The sequence below is a fragment of the Scyliorhinus torazame genome, chromosome 16 (genome assembly GCF_047496885.1).
Source record: "Scyliorhinus torazame isolate Kashiwa2021f chromosome 16, sScyTor2.1, whole genome shotgun sequence".
NCBI lineage: Eukaryota > Metazoa > Chordata > Chondrichthyes > Carcharhiniformes > Scyliorhinidae > Scyliorhinus > Scyliorhinus torazame.
In genome coordinates, this window is record NC_092722.1 from 72,367,501 (window position 1) to 72,383,781 (window position 16,281).

The 16,281-nt window shown below is 60.9% G+C and overlaps 1 long non-coding RNA gene across 2 annotated transcripts in view; it reads left to right on the top strand.

Moving 5' to 3' along the window:
* The window catches only part of LOC140392869 (uncharacterized), a 75,553-nt gene that overhangs the window by 11,246 nt on the left and 48,026 nt on the right, over positions 1 to 16,281 (top strand). For both annotated transcript variants that reach the window (XR_011935442.1, XR_011935443.1), the window contains 2 exons: positions 3,079 to 3,221; positions 4,025 to 4,131. This is a non-coding gene — a long non-coding RNA (uncharacterized lncRNA). The remainder of the gene's footprint in view (positions 1 to 3,078; positions 3,222 to 4,024; positions 4,132 to 16,281) is intronic.

A 16,281-nucleotide genomic window follows, 5' to 3' on the forward strand; every position in this document is an offset into this window, starting at 1 on the left:
GTGTAGCCGCGCAGAGGTGGGGAAGGACGTAGAGACAGAAATTTTTGAACTCCCTTCCCTGGACTGTGTGGTTTGCTACACAAAACCCCTTTATCTCCAGAGTGTGAACTGGAGGCCAGGGAGATTTTTTGATTAATGGGGTGGATGAGGAGAGAACAGCGCCTTACCGTGTCAGGGTGTATGAAGCTCTCCGTGCTCCCAGAGTCGATTAGGCAGGACGTCTCGTGCCCGCTGATGAATACGGTCGTCGTAGCAATTGAGAGTGTTCGAGGCCGAGACTGATCCAGAGTCACCGAGGCTAATCGCAGCAGTTGAGAGTTCTCTTCGGGCAGTGCGTGGTCAGCTGAGCTGGGGTCCTGGGGGTTCACCCAAAATGGCGGCTCCCATTGGTCACACATGGCTGGGGGTGCACAAAATGGCGGCGCCCATCCCTCCAATGTGGCGTCCGCAGAACAAGATGGCCGCGCCCGGGGTCCGCACGTGGCCCTAGATTATGAAGGTGGCGGCGACCACTGGCCGCACGGGGTTGTGGAAGAGTTTGTGGTTGCGGTCCGCATTCACCGCCGGAGACCGCGGCAACCGCACGGGCCTGGCATACCCTCACGAAATGGCCCTTTTTGCCGCATCCCTTGCTGGGCAGCGCTGGCGGGGGTGCTTGGCCTGCCCGCAAAAGTAGCAGCGGGGCCCCTCGGGGTTGCCAGGCCGCCTTGCAGGCCTGTGGGGGAAGTCTTGGGGTCGGCCGCGGAGGTGTTCCACGCTGCCCAGGCGGCTGCATCGCAGTCACGAACATAAGCGCGGGCGTTCCTGGAGGCCACGTCCAGAGAGCCTGCAAGGGCCCGTGCCTCCCTGAGACCCAGGGTGTCTTTTTCTAACAGTCGCTAGCAGATTTGGGAGGACAGCATACCTGCCACGAAAGCGTCCCGGACTAAGAGTTCCGTGTGTTCGCTCGCCGAAACTTGCGGGCAGCTGCAGTTTCTCCCCAACACCAGGAGTGCATGGTAGAATTCCTCCAGTGATTCCCCAGCGGTTTGTCGCCTTGTTGCAAGCAGGTTCCGGGCGTAGACCTGGTTTACCGGGCGAATATACTGTCCTTTTAGCAGCTCTATTGCTGCATCAAAGTCTTCCGCTTCCTCGATGAGGGTGTAAATCTCCGGGCTCACCCTTGAGTGCAGGACGTGCAGTTTCTGCTCTCCCGTGGGTGCGTTTTTGGCCGTCCCGAGATACCCTTTAAAGCACGCCAGCCAGTGCTTGAAGATTGCCGCTGAGTTTGCCGCGTGGGGGCTGAGTTGCAGACACTCCGGCTTGATTCGAAGCTCCATCCTTTCTTCTTAAAAAAACTAGCTTATTAAATTGATGCACGATCAATGACCACTAAAGCGAGGTTGTAGTCCAACTGAAGGCTTTAATAAGCTAGATGTTTACCCCAGCAGCTCAGGTACAGAATGAAGGCTGCTGTGATGGCACAGGTTCTTATACCCCGCCTAGCAGGGCGGAGCTATCATACATTCTAACCAATAGAAAGCATACAGTTTCCACCAATGGTGCTTTAGCCTATCAGGTACCGTAATACCTATAATACCACAGTGTATTCCTTCGGAGAGGTCAGCAGGTTGAGGATAGATGCTGGATAATTGACATTTCCATTAGAGATAACTTTCACAATGAGGAAGGCATGCAGAGATGAATCAGTCTCACAGTCGGAAGTATTTGTCATGGACAGGTGGGGGTCAATTTAAACCCCCCTAATTTCTCTGCTCTCTACCCATCTGTAAACAGAAGTTTAAAAAAATTCTTATTCCCCCTTTATAAATGGTCACATATTTTCCCCAACCCTTAATTTGGAAAGTTTCCAATCCTCTGTTCATAACTTGCATCGCACACTCGAGGCAAGCTGTAAATGAAAGAGTTGGTTTATTTTTTCACACATTCCATCCCATTTTACACACACACAATAAATGGGAATTGTGGGAAAAGGAACAGGATTCTGGGCACCACAGCAATAAAACACGAATGTCAGATTTACACGTGTCCAGAGTCCAGAATCATGAGTTAACTGGAAATGTTCGTTCCGAGGGGGAGGGGAGGTTGGCTGATTGTTGAATGTCTTTCTCAGAGTGAGGCTGGTATGACAGGAGGAGGCGTGGACAATGATTCAGTCAGGAGGCACGGGTTCTGAGGTTCCGGCAGTTGGCAGGCTTGACAGGGGTCGGAGGTCATCCTGCCGCGTCCAGTTTGATGGTCGACAGCGCAATTGCCTGGGGATCTGCTCAAGTTGAAAAGTCAGATATTAACTGCCCCAATTCAGTTCCCCAGGGCGATATCACCGTGCAGTTTGTGGGAGTGTAACCCTGTACATTGTTTCAACTCAAGTAATCATCTAACGCCCCCTCGAATGTCTCGATTGAACCTACCTCCACCACGCTCCCACGCCATGCATTCCAGACTCGACCCACTTGAAAGTGCTTTCTCACATCACATTTGTTTCTTCTGTAAATCACTTTAAATCTGTGCCCTCTTATTCCGGATCCTTTTACGAGCGGGGACAGTTTCTCCCCGTCGACTCTGTCCAGCACCCTCGCTATTTTGAACATCTCAATTTTAGTAACTGGAGGAAGCCAGTGGGAGTGGAACAAGGATGGATTGAGCTGTCTACAATATTCTGCCCATGGGAGTAACTCTCTTCCCAATCCAGTCCTCACTGGGACAACCAACCACACCTGGCCCTGCTTTGGGTCATTTTTTATGTGTAGTCATTAACGAGATCTGGCTAGGTGGCCTCCGGTCCATACCTGGAGAGCTTGTATCTGGCGGGACATTCAGGGGTGATGTCAGGAATTACTTCTTCACATGAAGGGGAGCAGAAGCCAGGAACTCTCTCCCCCCCAAAAAAATCAATCGGGCGTCTCTTGTTCCTCTGTAACAGACTCGAAAGAGGCTGAATGGCCTCCTGTTCCTGTGTAACAGCCTCGAGATGGGCTGAATGGTCTCCTCCTGTTCCTGTGTAATAGCCTCGAGAAGGGCTGAATGACCTTCTCTGTTCCAATGTAGCTCACTGATTGAATTCTTTATTATTCCCAGAGAATCAATGTCCGAGTGGTTGACAAGTTCAAAGCCAAAAATGCTATAAATTCTCAACGGATAAAAGAGACTGGAACAACTCAGAACAAGAATGTGAATCCCTAAACTCACACCTCGCCATCATAAATACACCAGAAGAACAGGTGAGAATGACGCCAGCACCTGTCAGAAGGGTTGGACAAAGAGTAAAGTTGCCTCTACAGTGTCCACATCAAACACTCACAGGTACAGCACGGGGTTAGATACAGGGTAAATCTAGCTCGGCACTGTCCAATCAAACAGTCTCACGACAGGTACAGCACGGAGTTAGATACAGAGTAAAGCTCCATCCGCACTGTCCCCATCAAACACTCGCAGGACAGGTACAGCATAGGGTTAGATACAGAATAAAGTTTTCTCTACACAGTGCCCCATCAAACACTCCCAGGACAGGTACAGCACGGAGTTAGATACAGAGTAAAGCTCCATCCGCACTGTCCCCATCAAACACTCCCAGGACAGGTACAGCACGGGGTTAGATACAGAGTAAAGCTCCATCCGCACTGTCCCCATCAAACACTCCCAGGACAGGTACAGCATAGGGTTAGATACAGAATAAAGTTTCCTCTACACAGTGCCCCATCAAACACTCCCAGGACAGGTACAGCATAGGGTTAGATACAGAGTAAAGCTCCCTCTACACTATCCCCATCAAACACTTCCAGGACAGGTACAGCACGGGGTTAGATACAGAGTAAAGCTCCCTCTCCACTGTCCCCATCAAACACTCCCAGGACAGGTACAGCACGGGGTTAGATACAGAGTAAAGCTCCCTCGCCACTGTCCCCATCAAACACTCCCAGGACATACGACACAGGTAAGTACAGTGTGAATACAGAGATACAGAGCTGTGTGAATTGAGGCTGTAACAAAATCTGCTCAAATTCCATTTTTATTTTGGCTGCAGAATTTTATCATCGAATCCATCAAGGGGAAGAACGGAGATTATTGGATTGGACTAACAGATCATGCTGAGCAAGGGAGATGGAAATGGGTGGATGGAAGCACAGTGAGGTGAGAAAACAGGAGAGATGGGTTAGTGTGGGATTGTTACTGGGCTATGGAGAGATAGCGGGACAGTGGGATAAGTTTGGGATTGATACAATGCTATGGGGAGAGAGTGGGACAGTGGGATAAATTTGGGATTGATACAGGGCTATGGGAAGAGAGCTGGGCAGAGGGATTAGTTTGGGATTGATACAGGGCTATGGGGAGATAGCGGGACAGTGGGATAAGTTTGGGATTGATACAGGGCTATGGGGAGAGAGCGGGACAGTGGGATAAATTTGGGATTGATACAGGGCTATGGGGAGAGAGCTGGGCAGAGGGATTCGTTTGGGATTGATACAGGGCTATGGGGAGATAGTGGGACAGTGGGATAAGTTTGGGATTGCTACAGGGCTATGGGGAGAGAGGGGGACAGTGGGATTAGTTTGGGATTGATACAGGGCTTTGGGGAGAGAGAGGCACAGTGAGATAAGTTTGGGATTAATACAGGGCTATGGGGAGAGAGCTGGGCAGAGGGATTAGTTTGGGATTAATACAGAGCTATGGGGAGAGAGCGGGACAGTGGGATTAGTTTGGGATTGATACAGGGCTATGGGGAGAGAGTTGGGCAGAGGGATTAGTGTGGGATTGATACAGGGCTATGGGGAGAGCGCGGGACAGTGGGATCAGTTTGGGATTGATACAGGGCTATGGGGAGAGAGCGGGACAATGGGATTAGTTTGGGAGTGATACAGGTCTACGGGGAGAGAGCTGGGCAGAGGGATTAGTTAGGAGATTCACACAGGACTTTGGGGAGAGTGTGTAGCAGTGGGATTAATTTGGGATTGATGCAGGGCAATGGGGAGAGTGGGCAGTGGGAATCGTTTGGGATTGATGCAGGTCTATGGGGAGAGAGTGGGACAGTCGGATTAATTTGGGATTGATACAGGGCAATAGCGAGAGTCGGGCAATGGGATTAGTTTGGGATTGATGAGGGCTATGGGGAGAGAGTGGGGCAGTGGGATTAATTTGGGATTTATATAGGGCAATGTGGAGAGTGGGGCAGTGGGATTAGTTTGGGATTAATGAGGGCAATGTGGAGAGTGGGGCAGTGGGATTTGTTTGGGATTAATGAGGGCAATGTGGAGAGTGGGGCAGTGGGATTTGTTTGGGATTAATGAGGGCAATGGGGAGAGTGGGGCAGTGGGATTTGTTTGGGATTAATGAGGGCAATGTGGAGAGTGGGGCAGTGGGATTTGTTTGGGATTAATGAGGGCAATGGGGAGAGTGGGGCAGTGGGATTTGTTTGGGATTAATGAGGGCAATGTGGAGAGTGGGGCAGTGGGATTTGTTTGGGATTGATACTCGGCTTTATGGAGAGAGTGGAATATTGGGATCAGATTGGGATTGGTACATGGCTAAGGGGAGTGAGTGGGGGCAGTGGCATTAATTTGGGGATTGATACCAGACTATGGGAAGAAAGCGGGACATTGGTGAAGGGGGGTGTCCGGAGATGAGACCCCTTAAAACTGAATAGCTAGGATAACACTAGAAGAGTTCTACACAAATTAATTTATTAAGGTTTAAGATTAATCATAGAAAGTATACCCAGAAATCATTATTAAACATTAAAGATGTATTTTTAAGACATAGCAGTAATAAGCATTCAAACTCTTGCTACAAACAGTGGCCACAATGCATGATGGGACTTAAGATAGCTAACTTGCCCATGTTTATGAGACAAACAGGATTAGACAGAAATAGTGTGGTCAGCAATAACACAGTCAGCTCAGTAAACAGTTCTTATCAGTGCCCCCAATATCCTATTTTAGACAATCCATGGTGTTCAGAGGAATCAACTTTAGCACTCTGCCCCTAAATGAACAATGAGGTGTGCAGGAACTGGCTGCGATAAATAAGATGGGAATGTCAGAAAAACAACTTTATAATGGATACAGTATCCTAGTAAACAACAGGTGGTAGGATGGGGTTAAACCAAGAGCTGATCACAGTCAGAATTTTGCTTAACGTAAATTTTACTGACCAACATAAAAATATGAAAAGTTCAACTGGGGTGGGCTATTGATTTTTGGAGAACTATATAATTGGTGTAACTGTACCAGTGTCAGGCAGAGTAACTTTGGCATTGATCCAGATCACTCTCCCACATACATGGACAAAGCTTGGAAAAATAAAGCCATCGTAACCGGAGTTGATGTATCTGCAGATCTCTGTGTTCAGGTGAGCTGTGAGTTGTAGCTACGAGGGAGGAACCCCACATAAAAGCTATCTCAATACTGAATCCTTGGAAACGCTCCTACAATTCGCATTTGTTTGGAATTGATACCGGACAATGGGAGTGAGTGGGACATTGCGATTAATTTGGGATTGTTACAGGGCTATGAGCAGAGGGTGGGGCAGTGGGATTAGTTTGAGATTGATGTAAGGCTGTTGGAACGTTTTCCATTTTATGCAAGATTTGTGTGTGATGTTAATGGATATTATTTTTTCCATACTCCCCAGTTCTTCTTTTTGGGAGTTCAGCCAACCAGATAATTTTCACAATAGTGAAGACTGTGTCACATTCCGTAAAGTTATCATGGACGGTACATTTGGCTGGAATGACGACAATTGTGGAACAGGTCATCTTTTTATCTGTGAGAAATCGGCTCTGCCCCACATCGCCGCTGCTGACTTTGAGAAATTCTGTTCCTGAAGAGAGACTGGGACACAGAACGAGAGACTCAGGATGTGAAAAGATCCCCCACCCCCCTCCTCCCTTCCCCAATGTCCCCACCCCCTCCTCCCTTCCCCACTGTCCCCACCCCCTCCTCCCTTCCCCACTGTCCCCACCCCCTCCTCCCTTCCCCACTGTCCCCACCCCCTCCTCCCTTCCCCACTGTCCCCACCCCCTCCACTCTTCCTCACTGTCCTCACCCCCTCCTCGCTTCCCCACTGTCCCCACCCCCTCCTCCCTTCCCCATTGTCCCCACCCCCTCCTCGCTTCCCCGCTGACCCACCCCCTCCTCCCTTCCCCACTGTCCCCACCCCCTCCTCCCTTCCCCACTGTCCCCACCCCCTCCTCGCTTCCCCACTGTCCCCACCCCCTCCTCGCTTCCCCACTGTCCCCAGCCCCTCCTCCCTTCCCCACTGTCCCCACCCCCTCCACCCTTCCCCACTGTCCCCACCCCCTCCTCCCTTCCCCACTGTCCCCACCCCCTCCTCCCTTCCCCACTGTCCCCACCCCCTCCTCCCTTCCCCACTGTCCCCACCCCCTCCTCCCTTCCCCACTGTCCCCACCCCCTCCTCCCTTCCGCACTGTCCCCACCCCCTCCTCCCTAACCCACTGCCCCCACCCCCTCCTCCCGTCCCCACTGGCCCCACCCCCTCCTCCCTTCCCCACTGTCCCCACCCCCTCCTCCAGTCCCCACAGTCCCCACCCCCTCCTCCCTTCCCCACTGTCCCCACCCCCTCCTCCCATCCCCACTGTCCCCACCCCCTCCTCCCATCCCCACTGTCCACACCCACTCCTCCCTTCCCCCCTGTCCCCACCCCCTCCTCGCTTCCCCACTGTCCCCACCCCCTCCTCGCTTCCCCACAGTCCCCACCCTCCCCTCCCTTCCCAACTGTCCCCACCCCTTCCTCCCTTCCACACTATCCCCACCCCCACCTCCCTTCCCCACTGTCCCCACCCCCTCCTCCCTTCCCCACTGTCCCCACCCCCTCCTCGCTTCCCCACTGTCCCCACCCCCTCCTCGCTTCCCCACTGACCCACCCCCTCCTCCCTTCCCCACTGTCCCCACCCCCTCCTCCCTGCCCCACTGTCCCCACCCCCTCCTCGCTTCCCCACTGTCCCCACCCCCTCCTCGCTTCCCCACTGTCCCCAGCCCCTCCTCCCTTCCCCACTGTCCCCACCCCCTCCACCCTTCCCCACTGTCCCCACCCCCTCCTCCCTTCCCCACTGTCCCCACCCCCTCCTCCCTTTCCCACTGTCCCCACCCCCTCCTCCCTTCCCCACTGTCCCCACCCCCTCCTCCCTTCCCCACTGTCCCCACCCCCTCCTCCCTGCCCCACTGTCCCCACCCCCTCCTCCCTTCCGCACTGTCCCCACCCCCTCCTCCCTAACCCACTGCCCCCACCCCCTCCTCCCGTCCCCACTGGCCCCACCCCCTCCTCCCTTCCCCACTGTCCCCACCCCCTCCTCCAGTCCCCACAGTCCCCACCCCCTCCTCCCTTCCCCACTGTCCCCACCCCCTCCTCCCATCCCCACTGTCCCCACCCCCTCCTCCCATCCCCACTGTCCACACCCACTCCTCCCATCCCCCCTGTCCCCAACCCTTCCTCGCTTCCCCACTGTCCCCACCCCCTCCTCGCTTCCCCACAGTCCCCACCCTCCCCTCCCTTCCCAACTGTCCCCACCCCTTCCTCCCTTCCGCACTATCCCCACCCCCTCCACCCTTCCCCACTGTCCCCACCCCCTCCTCCCTTCCCCACTGTCCCCACCCCCTCCTCCCTTCCCCACTGTCCCCACCCCCTCCTCCCTTCCCCACTGTCCCCACCCCCTCCTCCCTTCCCCACTGTCCCCACCCCCTCCTCGCTTCCCCACTGTCCCCACCCCCTCCTCCCTTCCCCACTGTCCCCACCCCCTCCTTCCTTCCCCACTATCCCCACCCCCTCCTCCCTTCCCCACTGTCCCCACCCCCTCCTCCCTTCCCCACTGTCCCCACCCCCTCCTCCCTTCCCCACTGTCCCCACCCCTTCCTCCCTTCCCCACTGTCCCCACCCACTCCTCCCGTCCCCACAGTCCCCACCCCCTCCTCCCTTCCCCACTGTCCCCACCCCCTCCTCCCGTCCCCACTGTCCCCACCCCCTCCTCCCATCCCCACTGTCCACACCCACTCCTCCCTTCCCCCCTGTCCCCACCCCCTCCTCGCTTCCCCACTGTCCCCACCCCATCCTCGCTTCACCACAGTCCCCACCCTCTCCTCCCTTCCCCACTGTCCCCACCCCTTCCTCCCTTCCCGACTATCCCCACCCCCTCCTCCCTTCCCCACTGTCCCCAACCCCTCCTCCCTTCCCCACAGTCCCCACCCCCTTCTCCCTACCCCACTGTCCCCACCCCCTCCTCCCTTCCCCACTGTCCCCACCCCCTCCTCCCTTCCCCACTGTCCCCACCCCTTAATCCCTTCCCCACTATCCCCACCCCATCCTCCCTTCCCCACTATCCCCACCCCCTCCTCCCTTCCCGATTGTCCCCACCCCCTCCACCCTTCCCCACTGTCCCCACCCCCTCCACCCTTCCCCACTGTCCCCACCCCCTCCTCCCTTCCCCACTGTCCCCACCCCCTCCTCCCTTCCCCACTGTCCCCACCCCCTCCTCCCTGCCCCACTGTCCCCACCCCCTCCTCCCTTCCGCACTGTCCCCACCCCCTCCTCCCTAACCCACTGCCCCCACCCCCTCCTCCCGTCCCCACTGGCCCCACCCCCTCCTCCCTTCCCCACTGTCCCCACCCCCTCCTCCAGTCCCCACAGTCCCCACCCCCTCCTCCCTTCCCCACTGTCCCCACCCCCTCCTCCCATCCCCACTGTCCCCACCCCCTCCTCCCATCCCCACTGTCCACACCCACTCCTCCCATCCCCCCTGTCCCCAACCCTTCCTCGCTTCCCCACTGTCCCCACCCCCTCCTCGCTTCCCCACAGTCCCCACCCTCCCCTCCCTTCCCAACTGTCCCCACCCCTTCCTCCCTTCCGCACTATCCCCACCCCCTCCACCCTTCCCCACTGTCCCCACCCCCTCCTCCCTTCCCCACTGTCCCCACCCCCTCCTCCCTTCCCCACTGTCCCCACCCCCTCCTCCCTTCCCCACTGTCCCCACCCCCTCCTCCCTTCCCCACTGTCCCCACCCCCTCCTCGCTTCCCCACTGTCCCCACCCCCTCCTCCCTTCCCCACTGTCCCCACCCCCTCCTTCCTTCCCCACTATCCCCACCCCCTCCTCCCTTCCCCACTGTCCCCACCCCCTCCTCCCTTCCCCACTGTCCCCACCCCCTCCTCCCTTCCCCACTGTCCCCACCCCTTCCTCCCTTCCCCACTGTCCCCACCCACTCCTCCCGTCCCCACAGTCCCCACCCCCTCCTCCCTTCCCCACTGTCCCCACCCCCTCCTCCCGTCCCCACTGTCCCCACCCCCTCCTCCCATCCCCACTGTCCACACCCACTCCTCCCTTCCCCCCTGTCCCCACCCCCTCCTCGCTTCCCCACTGTCCCCACCCCATCCTCGCTTCACCACAGTCCCCACCCTCTCCTCCCTTCCCCACTGTCCCCACCCCTTCCTCCCTTCCCGACTATCCCCACCCCCTCCTCCCTTCCCCACTGTCCCCAACCCCTCCTCCCTTCCCCACAGTCCCCACCCCCTTCTCCCTACCCCACTGTCCCCACCCCCTCCTCCCTTCCCCACTGTCCCCACCCCCTCCTCCCTTCCCCACTGTCCCCACCCCTTAATCCCTTCCCCACTATCCCCACCCCATCCTCCCTTCCCCACTATCCCCACCCCCTCCTCCCTTCCCGATTGTCCCCACCCCCTCCACCCTTCCCCACTGTCCCCACCACCTCCTCCCTTCCCCACTGTCCCCACCCCCTCCTCCCTTCCCCACTGACCCCACCACCTCCTCCCTTCCCCATTGTCCCCACCCCCTCCTCGCTTCCCCACTGACCCACCCCTCCTCCCTTCTCCACTGTCCCCATCCCCTCCTCCCTTCCCCACTGTCCCCACCCCCTCCTCGCTTCCCCACTGTCCACACCCCCTCCTCGCTTCCCCACTGTCCCCAGCCCCTCCTCCCTTCCCCACTGTCCCCAGCCCCTCCTCCCTTCCCCACTGTCCCCACCCCCTCCTCCCTTCCCCACTGTCCCCACCCCCTCCTCCCTTACCCACTGTCCCCACCCCCTCCACCCTTACCCACTGTCCCCACCCCCTCCTCCCTTCCCCACTGTCCCCACCCCCTCCTCCCTTCCCCACTGTCCCCACCCCCTCCTCCCTTCCCCACTGTCCCCACCCCCTCTCCCTTCCCCACTGTCCCCACCCCCTCCTCGCTTCCCCACTGTCCCCACCCCTTCCTCCCTTCCCCACAGTCCCCACCCCCTCCTCCCTTCCCCACTGTCCCCACCCCCTCCTCCCTTCCCCACTGTCCCCACCCCCTCCTCCCTACCCCACTGTCTCCACCCCCTCCTCCCTTCCCCACTGTCCCCACCCCCTCCTCCCTTCCCCACAGTCCCCACCCCCTCCTCCCTTCCCCACTGTCCCCACCCCCTCCTCCCTTCCCCACTGTCCCCACCCCCTATTCCCTTCCCCACTGTCCCCACCCCCTCCTCCCTTCCCCACTGTCCCCACCCCCTCCTCCCTAACCCACTGCCCCCACCCCATCCTCCCGTCCCCACTGGCCCCACCCCCTCCTCCCTTCCCCACTGTCCCCACCCCCTCCTCCCGTCCCCACAGTCCCCACCCCCTCCTCCCTTCCCCACTGTCCCCACCCCCTCCTCCCGTCCCCACTGTCCCCACCCCCTCCTCCCATCCCCACTGTCCACACCCACTCCTCCCTTCCCCCCTGTCCCCACCCCCTCCTCGCTTCCCCACTGTCCCCACCCCCTCCTCGCTTCACGACAGTCCCCACCCTCTCCTCCCTTCCCCACTGTCCCCACCGCTTCCTCCCTTCCCGACTATCCCCACCCCCTCCTCCCTTCCCCACTGTCCCCACCCCCTCCTCCCTTCCCCACTGTCCCCAACCCCTCCTCCCTTCCCCACAGTCCCCAACCCCTTCTCCCTTCCCCACTGTCCCCACCCCCTCTTCCCTTCCCCACTGTCCCCACCCCCTCCTCCCTTCCCCACTGTCCCCACCCCCTCCTCCCTTCCCCACTGTCCCCACCCCCTCCTCCCTAACCCACTGCCCCCACCCCCTCCTCCCGTCCCCACTGTCCCCACCCCCTCCTCCCTTCCCCACTGTCCCCACCCCCTCCTCCCATCCCCACTGACTCCACCCCCTGCTCCCATCCCCACTGTCCCCACCCACTGCTCCCTTCCCCACTGACCCAACCCCTCCTCGCTTTCCCACTGTCCCCACCCCCTCCCCGCTTCCCCACAGTCCCCACCCTCTCCTCCCTTCCCCACTGTCCCCACCCCCTCCTCCCTTCCCCACTATCCCCACCCCCTCCTCCCTTCCCCATTGTCCACACCCCCTCCCGTCCCCACTGTCCCCACCCCCTCCTCCCTTCCCCACTGTCCCCACCCCCTCCTCCCTTCCCCACTGTCCCCACCCCCTCCTCCCTTCCCCACTGTCCCCACCCCCTCCTCCCTTCCCCACTGTCCCCACCATCTCCTCCCTTCCCCATTGTCCCCACCCCCTCCTCGCTTCCCCACTGTCCCCACCCCCTCCTCCCTTCCCCACTGTCCCCACCCCCTCCTCCCTTCCCCACTGTCCCCACCCCCTCCACTCTTCCTCACTGTCCTCACCCCCTCCTCGCTTCCCCACTGTCCCCACCCCCTCCTCCCTTCCCCACTGTCCCCACCACCTCCTCCATTCCCCATTGTCCCCACCCCCTCCTCGCTTCCCCACTGACCCACCCCCTCCTCCCTTCCCCACTGTCCCCACCCCCTCCTCCCTTCCCCACTGTCCCCACCCCCTCCTCGCTTCCCCACTGTCCCCACCCCCTCCTCGCTTCCCCACTGTCCCCACCCCCTCCTCCCTTCCCCACTGTCCCCACCCCCTCCTCCCATCCCCACTGACTCCACCCCTTCCTCCCATCCCCACTGTCCCCACCCACTGCTCCCTTCCCCACTGTCCCCAACCCCTCCTCGCTTTCCCACTGTCCCCACCCCCTCCTCGCTTCCTCACAGTCCCCACCCTCTGCTTCCTTCCCCACTGTCCCCACCCCCTCCCCCACGATCCCCACCCCCTCCTCCCTTCCCCATTGTCCACACCCCCTCCCGTCCCCACTGTCCCCATCCCCTCCTCCCTTCCCCACTGTCCCCACCCCCTCCTCCCTTCCCCACTGTCCCCACCCCCTCCTCCCTTCCCCACTGTCCCCACCCCCTCCTCCCTTCCCCACTGTCCCCACCCCCTCCACCCTTCCACACTGTCCCCACCCCCTCCTCCCATCCCCACTGTCCGCAGCCCCTCCTCCCATCCCCACAGTCCCCACCCCCTCCTCCCTTCCCCACTGACTCCACCCCCTCCTCCCATCCCCACTGTCCCCACCCACTGCTCCCTTCCCCACTGTCCCCAACCCCTCCTCGCTTTCCCACTGTCCCCACCCCCTCCCCGCTTCCCCACAGTCCCCACCCTCTCCTCCCTTCCCCACTGTCCCCACCCCCTCCTCCCTTCCCCACTATCCCCACCCCCTCCTCCCTTCCCCATTGTCCACACCCCCTCCCGTCCCCACTGTCTCCACCCCCTCCTCCCTTCCCCACTGTCCCCACCCCCTACTCCCTTCCCCACTGTCCCCACCCCCTCCTCCCTTCCCCACTGTCCCCACCCCCTCCTCCCTTCCCCACTGTCCCCACCATCTCCTCCCTTCCCCATTGTCCCCACCCCCTCCTCGCTTCCCCACTGTCCCCACCCCCTCCTCCCTTCCCCACTGTCCCCACCCCCTCCTCCCTTCCCCACTGTCCCCACCCCCTCCACTCTTCCTCACTGTCCTCACCCCCTCCTCGCTTCCCCACTGTCCCCACCCCCTCCTCCCTTCCCCACTGTCCCCACCACCTCCTCCATTCCCCATTGTCCCCACCCCCTCCTCGCTTCCCCACTGACCCACCCCCTCCTCCCTTCCCCACTGTCCCCACCCCCTCCTCCCTTCCCCACTGTCCCCACCCCCTCCTCGCTTCCCCACTGTCCCCACCCCCTCCTCGCTTCCCCACTGTCCCCACCCCCTCCTCCCTTCCCCACTGTCCCCACCCCCTCCTCCCATCCACACTGACTCCACCCCTTCCTCCCATCCCCACTGTCCCCACCCACTGCTCCCTTCCCCACTGTCCCCAACCCCTCCTCGCTTTCCCACTGTCCCCACCCCCTCCTCGCTTCCTCACAGTCCCCACCCTCTCCTTCCTTCCCCACTGTCCCCACCCCCTCCCCCACGATCCCCACCCCCTCCTCCCTTCCCCATTGTCCACACCCCCTCCCGTCCCCACTGTCCCCATCCCCTCCTCCCTTCCCCACTGTCCCCACCCCCTCCTCCCTTCCCCACTGTCCCCACCCCCTCCTCCCTTCCCCACTGTCCCCACCCCCTCCACCCTTCCACACTGTCCCCACCCCCTCCTCCCATCCCCACTGTCCGCAGCCCCTCCTCCCATCCCCACAGTCCCCACCCCCTCCTCCCTTCCCCATTATCCCCACCCCCTCTCCCACTGTCCCCACCCCCTCCTCCCTTCCCCACTGTCCCCACCCCCTCCTCCCTTCCCCACTGTCCCAACCCCCTCCTCTCATTCCCCACTGTCCCCACCCCCTCCTCCCATTCCCCACTGTCCCCACCCACTCCTCCCTTCCCCACTGTCCCCACCCCCTCCTCGCTTCCCCACTGTCCCCACCCCCTCCTCGCTTCCCCACTGTCCCCACCCTCTCCTCCCTTCCCCACTGTCCCCACCCCCTCCTCCCTTCCCTACTGTCCCCAGCCCCTCCTCGCTTCCCCACTGTCCCCACCCCCTCCTCCCTTCCCCACTGTCCCCACCACCTCCTCCCTTCCCCATTGTCCCCACCCCCTCCTCGCTTCCCCACTGTCCCCACCCCCTCCTCCCTTCCCCACTGTCCCCACCCCCTCCTCCCTTCCCCACTGTCCCCACCCCCTACACTCTTCCTCACTGTCCTCACCCCCTCCTCGCTTCCCCACTGTCCCCACCCCCTCCTCCCTTCCCCACTGTCCCCACCACCTCCTCCCTTCCCCATTGTCCCCACCCACTCCTCGCTTCCCCACTGACCCACCCCCTCCTCCCTTCCCCACTGTCCCCACCCCCTCCTCCCTTCCCCACTGTCCCCACCCCCTCCTTGCTTCCCCACTGTCCCCTCCCCCTCCTCGCTTCCCCACTGTCCCCAGCCCCTCCTCCCTTCCCCACTGTCCCCACCCCCTCCTCCCTTCTCCACTGTCCCCACCCCCTCCTCCCTTACCCACTGTCCCCACCCCCTCCACCCTTCCCCATTGTCCCCACCCCCTCCTCCCTTCCCCACTGTCCCCACCCCCTCCTCCCTTCCCCACTGTCCCCACCCCCTCCTCCCTTCCCCACTGTCCCCACGCCCTCCTCCCTTCCCCACTGTCCCCACCCCCTCCTCCCTAACCCACTGCCCCCACCCCCTCCTCCCGTCCACACTGGCCCCACCCCCTCCTCCCTTCCCCACTGTCCCCACCCCCTCCTCCCATCCCCACTGTCCCCACCCCCTCCTCCCTTCCCCCCTGTCCCCACCCCCTCCTTGCTTCCCCACTGTCCCCACCCCCTCCTCGCTTCCCCACAGTCCCCACCCTCTCCTCCCTTCCCCACTGTCCCCACCCCTTAATCCCTTCCCCACTATCCCCACCCCCTCCTCCCTTCCCCACTATCCCCACCCCCTCCTCCCTTCCCCATTGTCCCCACCCCCTCCTCCCTTCCCCACTATCCCCACCCCCTCCTCGCTTCCCCACTGTCCCCACCCCCTCCTCCCTTCCCCACTGACCCCACCACCTCCTCCCTTCCCCATTGTCCCCACCCCCTCCTCGCTTTCCCACTGACCCACCCCTCCTCCCTTCTCCAATGTCCCCACCCCCTCCTCCCTTCCCCACTGTCGCCACCCCCTCCTCGCTTCCCCACTGTCCCCACCCCCTCCTCGCTTCCCCACTGTCCCCAGCCCCTCCTCCCTTCCCCACTGTCCCCAGCCCCTCCTCCCTTCCCCACTGTCCCCACCCCCTCTTCCCTTTCCCACTGTCCCCACCCCCTCTTTCCTTACCCACTGTCCCCACCCCTCCACCCTTCCCCACTGTCCCCACCCCCTCCTCCCTTCCCCACTGTCCCCACCCCCTCCTCCCTTCCCCACTGTCCCCACCCCCTCCTCCCTTCCCAACTGTCCCCACCCCGTCTCCCTTCCCCACTGTCCCCACCCCCTCCTCCCTTCCCCACTGTCCCCACCCCCTCCTCGCTTCCCCACTGTCCCCACCCCCTCCTCCCATCCC